This window comes from Kogia breviceps, chromosome 8 (genome assembly GCF_026419965.1).
Source record: "Kogia breviceps isolate mKogBre1 chromosome 8, mKogBre1 haplotype 1, whole genome shotgun sequence".
NCBI classification, from domain to species: domain Eukaryota; kingdom Metazoa; phylum Chordata; class Mammalia; order Artiodactyla; family Physeteridae; genus Kogia; species Kogia breviceps.
Genome location: NC_081317.1, coordinates 88,502,621 through 88,519,782, shown reverse-complemented (window position 1 = coordinate 88,519,782; position 17,162 = coordinate 88,502,621). Strand labels below are relative to the sequence as shown.

The window sequence follows — 17,162 nt, the reverse complement described above, 5'->3', positions numbered from 1 at the left end:
TCCCTGTATGTAAACTTTTAAAAAAGGACAGATTAAAAATTTCTCTATATCTCTAGTTTTCTAGATTTTTATGATGAGGTACCCTGGGGTAGGCTATTTTTATTTGTTGTTCTGGGCACTCAGTGGGCCCTTTCAATTTGGAGACTTGTGTCTGGGAAATACACTTGTACTCTTTCTTTTATTTTTTTATAACTTTGCCTCCACTGATGTTGAAGGTTTAGAAAGAGAGGAATTAAATGATGAAGCAACATCCCTGAGAAGCAGTAGTGGCTCAAGAATTACTATATAGGGCTTCCCTGGTGTCGCAGTGGTTAAGAATCCGACTGCCGGGCTTCCCTGGTGGCGCAGTGGTTGAGAGTCCACCTGCCCATGCAGGGAACACGGGCTCGTGCCCCGGTCTGGGAGGATCCCACATGCCGCGGAGTGGCTGGGCCCATGAGCCATGGCCGCTGAGCCTGTGCGTCCGGAGCCTGTGCTCCGCAACGGGAGAGGCCACAACAGTGAGAGGCCCGCATACCGCAAAAAAAAAAAATTACAAAAAAAAAAAAAAAAGAATCCGCCTGCCAACGCAGGGGACACGGGTTCGAGCCCTGGTCCGTGAAGATCCCACATGCCATGGAGGAACTAAGCCTGTGCGCCACATCTACTGAGCCTGTGCTCTAAGAGCCCATGAGTCACAACTACTGAGCCCACGCGCCGCATCTACTGAAGCCCCCGCGCACTGGAGCCCGTGCTCCACAACAAGAGAAGCCACCGCGATGAGAAGCCCGCGCACCGCAACGAAGAGTAGCCCCCGCTCGCCCCAACTGGAGAAAACCCGCGTGCAGCAACGAAGACCCAATGCAGCCAAAAATAAATTACTTGATTAATTAATTAATTTTAAAACTTTACATACAAATATCAGAAATCAGAATGGCATTCGGCTTAACAATGATGGAATCTAATTAGTAAGCAGTGGAGAGTACTTTCAGATTTCTGAGAGGAATTGATTTCTAGCCTAAGGTTTCAGGCACAGCCAAATTACCAACTGTGAGAGTTTAAATATATATACTTTAAGATATTCATTTCAAAAATGTTCCTACTATGTATCCTTTCTTAGAAAGCTACTACGGAATATGCTTCAGCAAAATGAGCCACAAATAATAAATAAATAAAAATAAATTTTTAAAAAAGGATTTCTATATAAGTTGAACTTAGGATCAGCAAACAGATCAAAAGAGTGCGTGGAAGTGGGGTGGCATCAGGGAATTGTCTTGAAGTTCCATTTGTATAGCAATCAAATCAGTGTTTTTACTCAGAGTATAGGTTTGTTTGGGGTAGTTTACAAAGTATATCATTTAGGTATAATACTCTCTGCTGTATAAAAACATCTCAAAACAGCTAAACAATAGAGGGTATGCAATCCAGTTCACCAGGGAGAGATTAGCTTTTGTTAAGAGGTGAGATACTCCTCCATTGCAACTAGATAAGAGAGGATGGCTATAGACAGATTTGCAGATTGGTGGTAGGAAGTAAGAAAGTTCATGTTTGATGGCTTACTTTTTCTTTGATGTATATGAGTCAAGATCATCATAGAGTATATGGAAGGAAGATGGGAGGGTCAGAGGTTGAGGAGGGTAGTGAAAGTATAAAATATTTGTTATAAAGAGTAGAGGAATAACCTTGTAACACAAATATAGTACGACTGCTGGCCAGCATAAGTTTGGTGATGGTGGAAGTGATACTAAATCTACTGGACTGTACAATTTTCTCTAGCTGTTTAAGTACAGACAAAGAAAAGGTGAGAGGTTATTATTCAGAGTTAGGTTCATTACTAGGTGAGCACATTTTTAAAAGAATGATTGTAATATCAATGAAGTTTTAAAGAGGTTAAAGGACTACCAGTGAGGGTATTTCAACAACTGAATAGAATACACTAAGCCATAAACCATAAAGCCTAAACAGCAACATGGATAAATGCTTATGAAACAAGGTTAATTAAAAGAAAGCAGAATACAAAATAATTTTAATGCTAACAGTTATATTCCTACAAAATTATATATGCATGTAAACAGAAAGGATAGGCAGATAGGATTATAGATGAATTAGGTTTCTTTTATTTTGTTATTATTGTTTTATTTTTAAATTGTTTTTGTATATTTGTCTTAATTTTAAAAACTCTTACTTATGTTCATGTTCAGCTCAGTTCATAGATCTTTTTTTGGAAAGGCCTTTGTCTAGTCTACCAGTCATAACTGACCATTCTGTCTTCTTTAAAAGTTGCTCTAGAGGGCTAAAACCAAACTCATCATGGGGCCAGTCTATAATTTCTGTGAGTGTCACTAAATTCATGGATCCTTGGTGATAGAGAAAAAAAACTCAGAAATGTAGCTGATTTGCTGAACTAGGCTTAAAGTCAGTTCAGCTGTCATAATTTATTCATTTATTCTACAAATATTTATTGAACTTATACTATTTGTCTGGCATTGTGCTGGGCACCAGTGAGACAGGCTGGGACCTGGGACCCTTTGCTGCAGCGCTGCAGTGCTTGCACCTGGACATACCTTTCCTCCAGCAACAAAATACAAAGAAACTGTCTGGGACTAAAAATAATTGCATGCTTGCAGTTAGGGTAAATTCTGGACCCAAAAGATACAAAGAGACCAAAAAACCCAATTGCCACTTTTGAAGAACCTGGAGCAAAAACAGGGTGAGGGGAGCAAAAGCAGGATCCTGCAGATGCCCCCTGCACACACCACCACCTAAGGGGTGGGCAAAACACCTAAGCCACCCCTCTGGCTCGAGCTCTGGACACACCCCTACCCTCATCCCATGTAAGAAACAAGCTTGCCCCCTTCGGGAAGCCAACAAGCAAGGGAACCTGTTGTTTGTTCTCACTGCCCCCTGCTGCAGCAGGGACCCCAGTAAAGCCTTGCCTGAATTTCTTGTCTGGACTCTGATCAACTTCTACTGATTAAGGAGGCCAAGAACCCTGGTTGGTAACACCAGGAATATAGAGCAGAAAATAGTCTTTCACAAGTTGGGGAAAAAAGGACAGGAAAATCTTTGGCCCAAGACTGACAACCACAGAGGTCTTCAAATTAGCCTTTTAACGTTATTTACACGTGAAGTTATAAATGTAGTCATTTAAAAAAAAACTCTTTTGACATATAATTCACATACTATAAAATTCACTTTTTAAAAGTGTACCAGTCAGTGGTTTTTATTGTATTCACAGAGTTGTGCAACCATCACCACAGTCTAATTTCAGAATATTTTATCACCCCTAAAAGAAACCCTATATCCATTGATCTTGCATCCTACAATCTTCAACTCATTTATTAGTTATAATAGTTTTTTTTGTGGCTACCTTAGCATTTTCTATATACAAGATCATGTTATCTGCAAATAGTTCTACTTCCTTTTCAATCTGAATATGTTTTATTTCTTTTTCTTGTCTATTTGCTCTGGCTAGAACTTCTAGTACAATGGTGAATAGAAGTGTTGAGAATGACCCACCTTCTCTTATTCCTGATCTTAGAGGGAAAGCTTTCAGTTGTCTTTCACCATTAAGTATAATGTTAGCTATGGGGTTTTTTAATAGATGCCCTTTACCAGGCTGAGGAAGTTCTACTTATAGTTTGTTGAGTGTTTTTATCATGGAATTGTCAAAAATTTTTTTCTGCATCTACTGAGATGATCGTGTGGTTTGTCCTAAATACAGTCATTTTCATATTACAAAATGAATTTATTAAGGTAAATTTTTTTTTTTTTTTTTTTTTTTGCGGTACGCGGGCCTCTCACTGTTGTGGCCTCTCCCGTTGCGGAGCACAGGCTCCGGATGCACAGGCTCAACGGCCATGGCTCACGGGCCCAGCTGCTCAGCGGCATGTGGGATCTTCCCGGACCGGGGCACGAACCCGTGTCCCCTGCATCGGCAGGCGGATTCTCAACCACCGCGCCACCAGGGAAGCCCTAAGGTAAATATTTTAAATATACCAGAATTATTAGAATTCTGCTTTGGATTTCAATCACTTTTAATACATGAAGAACTTAAAAAATGGAAGAGATCAAGCTCTCTCTCTGGGTCTTTCAGAGACCCTGGATTCAAAGACTATTCCTGCCCTCACAGAGTTTACAGCTATGTAAATAATGCGTTAACCGCTGCAATGGAGTCCCAGACAAGGCCAATGATAGCACAGTGGAAATTATACCCAAATTTGCAGGGGGTCATCAGGAAAGGTTTCAGAAAGGAGTCATACGAGTAGATTCTTAAAGGAGGAGTAGAAATATGCATGCAGGTCAGGGGAAGGATTTCAATCAGAGAGAACCATACATATAGAGTTCTTTATATTATTCAGCCATGAGAAAGAAAGAAATCTTACCATTTGTGACAATATGGATGGACCTTGAGGGCATTATGCTAAGTTAAATAAGTCAGAAAGAGAAAGACAAATACTGTATGATATCACTCATATGTAGACTATTAAAAGGCCAAATTCATAGAAACAAAGAGTAGAATGGTTGCCAGGTGCTGGGGGGTGGGGGAAATGTTGGTCAAAGGGTAAACATTTCCAATTATAAAATGAATAAATTCTGGGGATCTAATGTATAGCATGGTGATTATAGTTAACAGTACTGAATTATATATTTGAAAGTTGCTACGAGAGTAGATCTTAAATGTTCTCACCACAAAAAAGAAGTGGTAATTATGTAAAAGCGATGGGATTTAACTACCCTATTGTAGTAGTCATTTTCCAGCATATGAGTGTGTATCAAAACAACACGCTGTGCATCTTAAACTTATACAATATTATATGTCAATTATATCTCAATAAAATGGGAAGGAAAAAAAAGAGAGAGACAGTTTGTCACAGAAATCTGTACCCAACAGCCTCAGACTCAGGACATAGATTCCCAGAGTATTTATTGAAAGAAGGTGTACCGAAGTCACAACAGAAAACTAAAGATTTGATCATATAGAAACTGTAAAACTCTACATGTCAAAAGTCATAAACAAAATTAAAAGACAAATATTTGACACAAATATAACAAAATGCCAATATCCTTACATGTAAAGAATTTATGTGAATTGATTGATAAAACCTAAGATCTTTTTTTAAAATTGTGGTAAGAACATATAGCATGAGATCTATTCTCTTAACAAATTTTTAAGTATAGAGTGCATTATTGCTAACTATAAGCGTAATGTACAGCAGATCTCCAGAACTTATGCATCTCGCATAATTCAAACTTTATACAGGTTGAACAGCATCTCCCCATTTCCCTCTCCTCCAGCTCCCGGACACCACCATTCTACTTCCTGCATCTCTGATTTTGACTATTTTAGATTCTTCATGTAAGTGGAATCATGCAGTATTTGTCCTTTTGTGACTGCCTTATTCACTTGAGATAATAGGAAAATGGGCAAGATATGAGCAAACAATAAGATTTAAAATACTATTAAATCTACAAACAATAAATGCTGGAGAGGGTGTGGAGAAAAGGGAACACTCTTGCACTGCTGGTGGGAATGTATATTGATACAGCCACTATGGAGAACAGTATGGAGGTTCCTTAAAAAACTAAAAATAGAACTACCATACAACCCAGCAATCCCACTACTGGGCATTTACCCTGAGAAAACCATAATTCAAAAAGAGTCATGTACCACAATGTTCATTGCAGCTCTATTTACAATAGCCAGGACATGGAAGCAACCTAAGTGTCCATCGACAGATGAATAGATAAAGAAGATGTGGCACATATATACAATGGAATATTACTCAGCCATAAAAGGAAATGAAACTGAGTTATTTGTAGTGAGGTGGATGGACCTGGAGTCTGTCATTCAGAGTGAAGTAAGTCACAAGGAGAAAAACAAATACCGTATGCTAACACATATATATGGAATCTAAGAAAAAAAATGTCATGAAGATACTAGGGGTAGGACAGGAATAAAACACAGACCTACTAGAACATGGACTTGAGGATATGGGGAGGGGGAAGGGTAAGCTGTGACGAGGTGAGAGAGTGGCATGGACATATATACACTACCAAACGTAGGGTGGATAGCTAGTGGGAAGCAGCCGCATGGCACAGGGAGATCAGCTAGGTGCTTTGTGACCACCTAGAGGGGTGGGATAAGGAGGGTGGGAGGGAGGGAGTCGCAAGAGGGAAGAGATATGGGAACATATGTATATGTATAACTGATTCACTTTGTTGTAAAGCAGAAACTAACACACCATTGTAAAGCAATTATACTCCAATAAAGATGTTAAAAAAACAAAATAAAATAAAATACTATTAAAATACTATCTTTTGTTTATCAATTATCAAACAAAATAATAATAGTTAAGGGAAGGAAAGTAAAATAGGCATTTTCACACTTTGCCAATATAAGCATATTTTGGTACAACCTTCATATTGAGGTTGGGGGTGAAAAAAAAAAAAAAAATATATATATCTCCAGTCTTAAAAACGTTCAAATCCTCTAACTCCACCTCTAGAATTCCATACTAAGGAAACTATCAGAGATTTTATTCATAAAGTTATTAGTCTGAACATTTTTTAGAAAAGAGAAAGCTATTTTTAAAAACCTCAAATGTCTAACATTTGGATTAAGTAAATTATGGCACATTCAAACAATGGATTTGTTACCTAACTATTCAAATTTGACTTCCAAAAACTGTTCAATGATGTGTCTTCTTTTATACTTGTCTGTATTTTTCTAGATTCTCAACAGTGAGTCTATATTTCACCTATAATTAGAGAAAGAGACAAACCACTTTCTCAGAAAATATTTTTAAATGAAATAGACACGATTTATTTGTTTCAAAGGAAAAATATCATAGTATCCTTCATTTCATCTTTCCCCATAAAAAGACAGTTAAGTTTAAACATTTTCTAGGTTAAAATCTGAGCAGCTAATACCATTTCCTTAGGACTATTCTCCACAATCTCTTAATCTTGAATGAGTGATAGATTTATAAACCTCATCTCTAAAGGAAGAAAACCCAGTGACGAAATGATATGCTCCAAATCACACGCTTAGTGGCACTATTTGGCCTTTGATTCTTGGGTCTTGTGCACTAGGGCTTTTTACTTTTCTTTTCTTTTTTTCAAAAACAAAGCCAAAAAAACCAAAAAACCAACAAACAAAAACCTTTATGTTGATTAAATCTGAGAACCATTGATGAAGAGGCTGAGATTATAGTTTGGGTCTAAGAGTAGTTCTACTCAAAGTGTGGTCTATGGACCAGTAGAATCAGCTTCTCCTGGGAATTTATTAGACTGGTAAATGCTTGGGCCCAGTGCTAGACTTACTGAATCAGAATTTCAGGGGTGAGCCAGGTGATTTTTCTGCAGCCTTAGGTTTAAGAAGCACTTGTCTAGAGGAAATTAAGCAAAGAGGCTAACAGTATGCAAAGGGAAAGAGGTGCACAGCCCACCTAATGTTCAATGTATATTTTTTAAAGTATATACATTATTATATAATATTCTAAAAACAAACCTTTTGTTTTCGGGACCTGGGCCTCTCACTGCTGTGGCCTCTCCCGTTGTGGAGCACAGGCTCCGGACGCGCAGGCTCAGCGGCCATGGCTCACAGGCCCAGCCGCTCCACGGCATGTGGGATCTTCCCGGACCGGCTCACGAACCCGTGTCCCCTCCATTGGCAGGTGGACTCTCAACCACTGCGCCACCAGGGAAGCCCTTTTTTTCTTGTTATGAACTAGAAAGTATGGCTAGAAAAAATTTTCTTGGCTTTGGACTAAAAAAAGTTGACAGGGCTTAGGATTAAAGGCCAAAAGGAATCTGTAATTAATTCCTGGTTCCATGCAGCTCACTAAATTAAGGCTAAGGGTTTCACATAGGAATTTGGGAACTGTATGTATGCAGTAAATATTTTCGTTATACTTCTCTCAAGCCATGATTGGTTACTGGTGGGTGGTCATTTGAAGATGATGGGATCTCAAACCCAACTGTTTCTTTCAACCTCTTTCCACTTCGGAGTCATGACTCAGTAGGCAAAATTCGGTAGTCATGCTTCCCTGGTGGTCAAGTGGGTAAGACTCCACTCTCCCAATGCAGGGGGTCGGGTTTGATCCCTGGTCAAGGAACTAGATCTCATGTGCATGCCGCAACTAAGAGTTCACATGCCGCAACTAAGAAGTCTGCATGCCTCAACTAAGAAATCCACATGCCACAACTAACAGTCCACGTGAGACCTGGTGCAGCCAAAATAAATTAATTTTAAAAAATTAATTAATTTAAAAAAAAAGAAAATTCAGTAGTCACGTATCATCTTTGGTGACTGGCTTAAAGTGTGCTTTACAGAGCCCCCTCATTGACAATGAAAGGTAAGCTAAGGGGATGGAGAAATGGAGGGAGAGAGAGATGAAAAGGTTAGAATCTACTTCTTCGAACCCCTTGCCTTTAACTAAAACAGCTCAGCTTTTACCTTTTTGTGTCCACTTTCCTGTGGAATATACTTGAACAAAGAGCTCCCCTCAAAAAAAATAAAGAGCTCCCCTCTAAAAAACATTTTGAAATTTTCTATTCTCTGCTACATATTCTCACAATCCAGTAAAAAGCCATAACTGTCTTTTCCCCCCATGAGATCAATGCTCCTTGTTAACTATCTATCACTACAACCTAGCTGTCAAAAAGGACTCACAAGTGCATAATGGGCAGGTGGTCCTGCTTCTAGGCCTCCCTTCTCCAACCACTATCATTAGGGATGAATAAACTAATAATGTTGCAAGTTGCTGTGTTGGATGTGAGGCAAAGGGTACATATAAATCAGCCTATAAACTGAAATAGACACTTACCCTATCTAAGAAGTTAACTATAGCTATAAGTATAAAGTATAGAGAATGATATTTTCGAGAAGTAGAATAGCTCTGTAACACCAAGTAAGAGAAGTCCTTCAAAGTAGTCACCTTGGGAGACAATTCACTCCAGTAATGCTCCTATTTAAAACATTTCCAGAACCCATCTTTTGGAACTGCAAAAACCACCTAGCCAACTCACAAAACTGTGAGACATAATCAGTCATTGTTTTAAGCCACTAAGCTTTGGGGTATTTGTTATACAGTAATATATAAGCAAGACAGAAATCTTTAAATCACTATGATTTGGAGGATATTTAAAAGGAAATGATTAGGGACTTCCCTGGTGGCGCAGTGGTTGAGAATCTGCCTGTCAATACAGGGGACATGGGTTCAATCCTTGGTCCGGGAAGATCCCACATGCCGCAGCGCAACGAAGCCCATGCGCCACAACTACTGAGCCTGAGCTCTAGAGCCCGCAAGGCGCAACTACTGAGCCCACGTGCTGGAACTACTGAAGCCCACGTGCCTAGAGCCCGTGCTCCACAACAAGAGAAGCCACCACAATGAGAAGCCTGTGCACCACAATGAAGAGCAGCCCCCACTTACTACAACTAGAGAAAGCCTGAGTGCAGCAACGAAGACCCAACACAACCAAAAATAAAAAATTAAATTAAAAAAAATATATACTATCAAAAATAAAAAAGAGGGCTTCCCTGGTGGCGCAGTGGTTGAGAGTCCACTTGCCGATGCAGGGGACACGGGTTCGTGCCCCAGTCCGGGAAGATCCCACATGTCGCGGAGCGGATAGGCCCATGAGCCATGGCCGCTGAGCCTGCGCGTCTGGAGCCTGTGCTCCACAATGGGAGAGGCCACAACAGTAAGAGGCTCGCCTACTGCAAAAAATAAATAAAATAAATAAATAAATAAATAAAAATAAAAGGAAATGATTAGCCTTACAGAAAAACTCTAGCTATCTAGAACGTACAGGGAATAGGTTGGTCTGATAACAATGTTTGGCTATATCTTTAAATAAACAGAATACAACATCCTTCAGATAGTAAGAAAATAACATTTTTTAAGAGAAACAACTCTCTGATGAATGGGATCAGCAGTAGGTCCCCAACTCTTCCTTCTTGAGTTTTTGCTTTATTCCTTGGGTCATCTGAATCCTATCTATACTGACTTTAGGAATATGCTGATCTCCTTTTTTTTCCTTTACCTGAACATGGATAAAAAATAATTTTCCATTTTTCCCTAAGTACACTAAATATAAGGCTGTATTTTCTTTCTTAAAATAATTATACAAGAAAAGAAAGGAAGCACAAAAGTATAAAAACAGGTAAACAAGTTAAATATAGATTTTAGGATCCTAAGATAAACTTAAGTATAAAGTTTGGATCCTAAAATAACTAAATCTAGCCAGAAGTTGGCTGACCCTTTTTTTCCCTCTCCACCCAGTTATCAAATTGTTGTCCTTGACCACCGGACCACACAAGAAGCCAAAAACACAGCAGACATTTCAGAGTTCACTGTCTCATTTCCTGGAGAAGATAAAAGACTATCTTATTAAACCAAGAATTCCAGAGAACAGAAGTTTCCTTCTTTAAGTATCAAAATTAACTTTTTTAAAACTTTAGGTATTTTGATAAAACTCTTTTAAAATGTACACTTTCACTTACACACTTTTGTTTTAATCACAGTGTACAGGCCATAACTTAACTTTTTCTTGATGACTCACTGTTAACACTAATATACTCTGCTAAAATATAGTTTTGTTCTCAGCATCTATTATGGACTTACATCCTTAATCATCAAACCAAACCAATCATCAAACCCCTAAGACTGTGTGTTAAGAGTAAATATGGTTCACTTTTGCCACTTCTATTCAACATAGTATTGGAAGTCCTAGCCAGAGCAATTAGGCAAGAAAAAGAAATAAAAGGCATCTGCACCCCTGTTAGCAGATAATGTGATCTTACACGTACAAAACCCTAAAGATCCACCCCCACAACTGTTAGAATTAATAAATGAATACAGCAAAGTTTCAGGACACGAAGTCAACATATAAAACATATAAAAATCAGTTGTGTTTCTAGACAATAATAATGAACAATCTGAAAAGGAAATTAAGAAAATAATTCCATTTACAACACATAAAAAAGAATAAAATACATGGGAATAAACTTAACCACTGAAAACTACAAAATGTTACTGGAAGAAATTAAAGAAGATACAAGTAAATGGAAAGATATCCTGTGTTCATGGATGGTAAGACTTAATATTGTTAAGATGTCAATAACTGCAATATTTGACAACATGGATGGACATTATGTTAAGTGAAATAGGCTAATCACAGAATGACAAATACTGCCTGATTCCACTTGTCTGAGTAATCTAAAATAGTTTAATTCATGAATCAAAGAGTGGAATGATGGTTGACTGGGGGAGAGGGAAATGAGGAGTTGTTGTTCAATGGGTATAAAGTTCAGTCAAGCAAGATGAATAAGCTCTAAAGATCTGCTGTAAAACAATGCACCTACAGTCAATAATATATTGTTAACTTAAAAATTTGTTAAGAGGGTAGTTCTTTTCACAACAATAAAAGGATGTCAACTGCCCAAAGCAATCCACAGATTTAATGTACTCCCTTTCAAAATCCTTAATGATATTTTTTGCAGAAATAGAAAAATCCATCCTAAAATTTGTATGAAATCGCAAAGGATCCTGAATAGTCAAAAAAAAAATCTTGAAAAAGCAGAACACAGTTGTAAGACTCATACCTCCTTACTACACAGCTTACAGTCATCAAAAGAGTATGGTACTGCCTCATGCTGGTCAGAATGGCCATCATTAAAAAGCCTACAAATGAGCTTCCCTGGTGGCGCAGCGGTTGAGGGTCCACCTGTCAATGCAGGGGACGTGGGTTTGTGCCCCGGTCCAGGAAGATCCCACATGCCACAGAGTGGCTAGGCCCATGAGCCATGGCCACTGAGCCTGTGTGTCCGGAGCACCTGTGCTCTGCAATGGGCGAGGCCACAACAGTGAGAGGCCCACGTAACACACACACATACACACACACACACACACACATACACACACACACACAAAGCCTACAAATAACAAATGCTGGAGAGGGTGTGGAGAAAAGGGAACCCTCCTACACTGTTAATGGGAATGCAAGTTGGTGCAGCCACTGTGGAAAACGGTATGGAGGCTCCTCAGAAAACTAAAAATAGAATTACCATATGATCCAGCAATCCCAGTACTGGCATACATCTGGACAAAACTACAATTCAAAAAGATACATGCACCCCTATGTTCATAGCAGCACTATTCACAATAGCCAAGACATGGAAACAACTTAAATGTCCACCAACAGATGAATGGATAAAGAAGATGTGGTATATATATACGATGGAATACTACTCAGCCATAAAAAAGAATGAAATAATGCTATTTGCAGCAATATGGATGCAACTAGATATTATCATACTAAATGAAGTAAGTCAGAAAGAGAAAGACAAATACCATATGATATCACTTATATGTGGAATCTAAAATACGACACAAATGAAACTATCTATGAAACAGAAACAGAATCAGGGGCATAGAGCATAGACTGGTGGTTGCCAAGGGGTAGGGGGTGGGAGAGGGATGGACTGGGAGTTTGGGATTAGCAGATACAAACTGGTATATACAGAATGGATAAACAACAAGGTCCTACTGTATAGCATAGGGAACTATATTCAATACCCTGTGATAAACCATAATGGAAAAGAATATCAAGAAGAATGTATATATATGTATAAATGAGTCACTTTGCTGTACAGCAGTAATTAACACAACTTTGTAATTCAACTATACTTCAATAAAAGGTAAATTTTTTTAAAAAAGAGTGTGGTACTGGCATAAAGACAGACACACAGACAAATGAAAGAGAACAGAGAGCCTAGAAATAAACCTGGCGTATCTGGTCAAATGATACTTGACAAGAATGCCAACACTATTCAAAGGGGAAAGGACAGTCTTCAACAAATGGTGTTAGGAAAACTGGATATCCATATGCAAAAGAATTAGATTAGGCCCTTACCTTACACATCATACAAAAATTAACTCAAAATGGATCAAAACCTAACCATAAAAGATAAACCTATTTAAAAAAACTTAGAAGAAAACACAGGGGAAAAGTTTCATGACACTGAATTCGGCAATGATTTCTTGGCTGTGACACCAAAAGCACAGGCAACAAAAGAAAAAAATAGGTAAACTGGATCTCATCAAAATTTAAAACTTTTGTGCATCAAAGGATACTATCAACAGACTGAAAAGGCAACCCATGGAATGGGAGAATATATTTTCAAATCATAATATCTGATAAGGGACTTCCATCCTGAATATATAAAATACTCTTACAATTCAACAATAGAAATACATATAACTCAATTAAAAAATGGGCAAAGGATTTCAATAGACTTTTCTCCAAAGATATAAAAACAGCTAATAAGTACATGAAAAGATACTAAACATCACTAGCCATTAGAGAAATGCAAGTAAAAACCACAAGATACCATTTCACACCCATTAGGATGACTATTATTTAAAAAACAAAACAGAAAATAAGTGTTGGCAAGTTTATGGAAAAACTGGAATGCTTTACATTGTTGGTGGAAATGTAAAACGGTACAGCCACTGTGGAAAACGGTATGGCAGTTCCTCAAAAAATTAAACACAGAATTACCATATGATTCAGCAATTCCATTTCTGGGTATATATCCAAAGGAATTGAAAACAGGGACTCATATTTGTACACCAATGTTCATTGCAGTTTTATTAACAATAGCCAAAAGGTGGAAACAACCCAAGCGTCCATCAATGAATGTGGATGAAAATAATGTGATATATACATACAATGAATTTTATTCAGCCTTAAAAGGGAAGGAAATTCAGATGCAAGCTGTCACATGGATGAACCTTGAAGACATTATGTTAAGTAAAATAAACCAGTCACAAAGAGACAAATATTGTACGATTCGACTTATATGAAGTACTTATAGAGTAGTCAAATTCATGGAGAAAGAAGGTAGAATGGTGGTTGCCAGGCGCTGGGGGAAGAGGAAATGAAGAGTTAATTGTTTAATGATTATGCAGTTTCAGTTTGAGAAGATGAAAAAGTTCTGGAGATGGATGGTGGTGATGGCTGGACAACAATGTGAATGTACTTAATGACACTGAACTGTATATTTAAGAATGGTAAAAATGGTAAATTTTATATTTTATATATATTTACCACAACTTAAAAAAAAACAGTAAACGTGGTACAAGCGAGGTTCTACTGTGAGTTAACTTTTCGTTAGAATGCACACCACACCCCACCCTCATCCCTTGAAGTCAATCCAGAGCAATGTTTATATCTGGCCACTCAAAATAATATGCTCATTTCGCAAGACAGACTCATTTGACAGGAATTACAATATCATATGTCAATGTTTGATTGGTGTTTTCTGGGTAACCTCAACACTGACCAATTGGACTATCTCTACAGAGCCTGCCCTTACCCTAACCTGCAGTCAGTGAGTCATCTCAGTCAAGTGACTTTTAATAGGGTGCTCAGTCATTGTGTATGAGCAACAGAAGAAAAGGATGAGTTATTGTCCTAAAGTTGCAGAGAAAAATAGAACACATAAGCCTTCCCATGAACTAGGGTTGCCAGATTTAGCAAATAAAAATACAGGACACCCTGCTGTTTATCTGAAATTCAAATTTAACTTGGCAACACTCTGAAGTATTGGAAGTGAAGAAAAAAATAAATCAAACAATTCAGAGTGTTTTGGGGCTACTGAGGTCTTAATAGGGATCCTAGACAGGTAAAAGTAGAAAAGCCCATTAAAAACATATTGGTTAACAAAAAAAAAGAGTACTGGTCTCCAGATACCATGCCCCTGCTTAATTCAGCTCAGGAGCTCTTTCCTGCTTTCAGTATCTGTGATCCAAGACTTTACTTTGTAAAGTTACAAAGATAAGTCAGAGAATGGTAGAAAGAAAAAGTAAAGAAGGATAAATCAAAGCTAGAGACGGGTGAGAATATACCCAGCTTCCAGTTAGGCAGGCCTTGCCTCAAAAAGGAACCTTAAACATTTAACAAAAAGAAACCTTAAACACTTAACATAAAAAGCAGAGGAAATCAGATTTTGACCTGGCTCAAAGCAGAAAAGAAACAATGATGGTGAGTGTGCTATAGCCATACAGTAGCAGGGACACGGGTAGCAGAACACCAGAGACGGTGGTGGGATCTCCCCACTCCCCTAAACCGTATCACTGCTTAATTTCCATGGAGCCTGCTAAGAAACTCCAGTCACTATTTTACCTACTAATATGCTGAGCCCCAGTGACAATAATGCCACTATTAGTCAGGCAACTACTTCTTAGCTTATAAACTCCCACAGCTTGCCAGCTATTGTTTCATCACTCAGCAATATCATCTACTTGCCCACGGAACCGGGGCCAAAACTGAGGTCGCTGAACCCTGCCTTAGCTTCAGGAAACTGAATCTGTTAAGGTCATCCTCTTAGGAATCAACAAAAACAGGTTTCAGGCTTTCTGTTCTTTGAGAATCCCATCTTTAAAAGGCCTGTGTTCTTGTTTATTACTGACACTGTTCACATAGCGAGCGGTAACCCCTGCCTGATTCTGGTCTACTGAGATATAAATGGCCCATATGGCCTGATCATACTTCAGTAGTATTTAGGAATCTTTGATATTTTTCACACTAGGCTAGCCTGGGATGTCTACCCCTCCGGTGGAGGAAAGGGGAGGGGAGGTATCCAAGAGCTAAAAGGGTAAAATAACTGATGTCATTCCTCCAACCTGTCCTGAAGCACTAGCTGACTAGCTACACTGAGTAAGGTTTAAAGACTGTGGCTACCCTCAGGAGGGGCGTGACCTGGGTTAAGCTCTTTCAAGATTATCTGGGCAGCCTCTGAGGCACACTGACCAATAAAAATTTCTGCAGCCTTGGCCCTGACTTTTTTTTTGTTTTTTGTAAACAGAACATAAAGGGAAATCAGCTGATAAATAGAAGCTTCTATGTAAATGACATTAGATGAATGAATTGAGAGACTGAATATGTTCAGTTCTATGCTACCAACATAAGCACCACAAGTAATCCCCTAGATGCCCTTCCTTTTTTCCCACTTCATGTAACTAGTGCCATTTTTCCCACTAAAGCACTCTGCCTCACAGCCTCTGCATTGGTCTCATTCATTCACCCACCCATTAAATATTTACTAAGTGCTACCGTGTGCCAAGCACTGTGCTGGGCGCTGGAGATACAAATGATTAATGTACGGTCCTTGCCTCCAGGGCAGTCCCCTGGTGTCCTCAGGGCCAGCCTGGTAATCCCAAGCCAGCCCTGGGCAACGGGAACACGGTGCCCTTTGCGGCAGGTAAGAGCGGTAGCAGGGGACTGGCAAACTGCCAGGCCAAAGGTTTTCCCAAGGTAAAACGGGATGTGAGAGCGATCCCAGCCCGGCTCAGGCAGACACCAAGTTGGGAAGCAGGGGCCAAAGGGGCGGAGGGCGCAAAGGACCCGGTTGTGCCGAGAACCCCGCCGCAGTCGCCGGGCTGGGTGCTGAGCGGCCGCGCTATCCCAGAGCCGTCACTGGAGATGTGGGTACAGCGATGACTACTGGGCGCCAGTCAGCTGAGGGGGTGTCTCCGAAGGGACACTTTGAGGAGACAGTTGGGGTGGATCTGGGGTGACGCCCAAAAGGATGGTTGGTCCTGCGTGTTTGAGGGTTCGGTGGATGGCAGAGCTGAAGGGTCAGGACAGGACTGAAGACGAGGTCGGTCCAGAAGGTCGAGGAAGACCGAAGGGTGAGGTTGCGGCGACGAGGGGGAAGGGCGGAAGGGAAGGGGCGCTAAGGGCTGGATAGGTGGGCAAACTGAGGGCTTTTCTCCTAAGGGATCATTTGGAACGCGAGAGCAGTGGGTCTCCGGGACTTCTTCCGATCCCGAAGAGACTTCCTACCTGGTTTCTTGCCTCAGCTTAGTTCTACGGCGTAGGCGGCGGCGTAGTCTCGCGCCCTGCAGGGGTCGTGTTGCAGCCTGGACCAGGAGGCGCCCCCCTTCTCTCAGACAGCTTGGTAACGTCCGGTCCCCCCTGCAGCTGTGGCGCCGATGGTCTGATCTGAGTTGCCTTTATGCCGCCCCTCAGGACGGCCAGTGGTTCGGTCCGCTGTGGGCCAGCGGGTGCTCGCCCACCTCCCCGCTCCTGCTGCGATGAGCGCAGCGAGTCACGCGCAGTGCTTTCCCGCGAGGGGAGCGAGCGGCGAGGCTTCAGGCGTGGCCCCG

General features: G+C 40.0%; 1 protein-coding gene and 1 long non-coding RNA gene across 11 annotated transcripts in view; one reads left to right on the top strand and one right to left on the bottom strand.

The window, feature by feature from the left end:
- Window positions 1-17,155, bottom strand: part of RUSC2 (RUN and SH3 domain containing 2) — a 61,129-nt gene extending 43,974 nt beyond the window's left edge. For 8 of the 10 annotated variants that reach the window (XM_067039629.1, XM_067039634.1, XM_067039632.1 and 5 more), the window contains exon 1: window positions 16,840-17,127. The gene's annotated coding sequence lies outside the window, so the exon portion shown is untranslated. Of the gene's footprint in view, window positions 1-16,839 lie in introns of all 10 variants that reach the window. The other 2 variants (XM_059071644.2, XM_067039642.1) reach the window with 2 other exon arrangements.
- Window positions 16,350-17,162, top strand: part of LOC131761208 (uncharacterized) — a 112,995-nt gene continuing 112,182 nt past the window's right edge. The window contains exon 1 of the long non-coding RNA XR_010841607.1: window positions 16,350-16,685. This is a non-coding gene — a long non-coding RNA (uncharacterized lncRNA). The remainder of the gene's footprint in view (window positions 16,686-17,162) is intronic.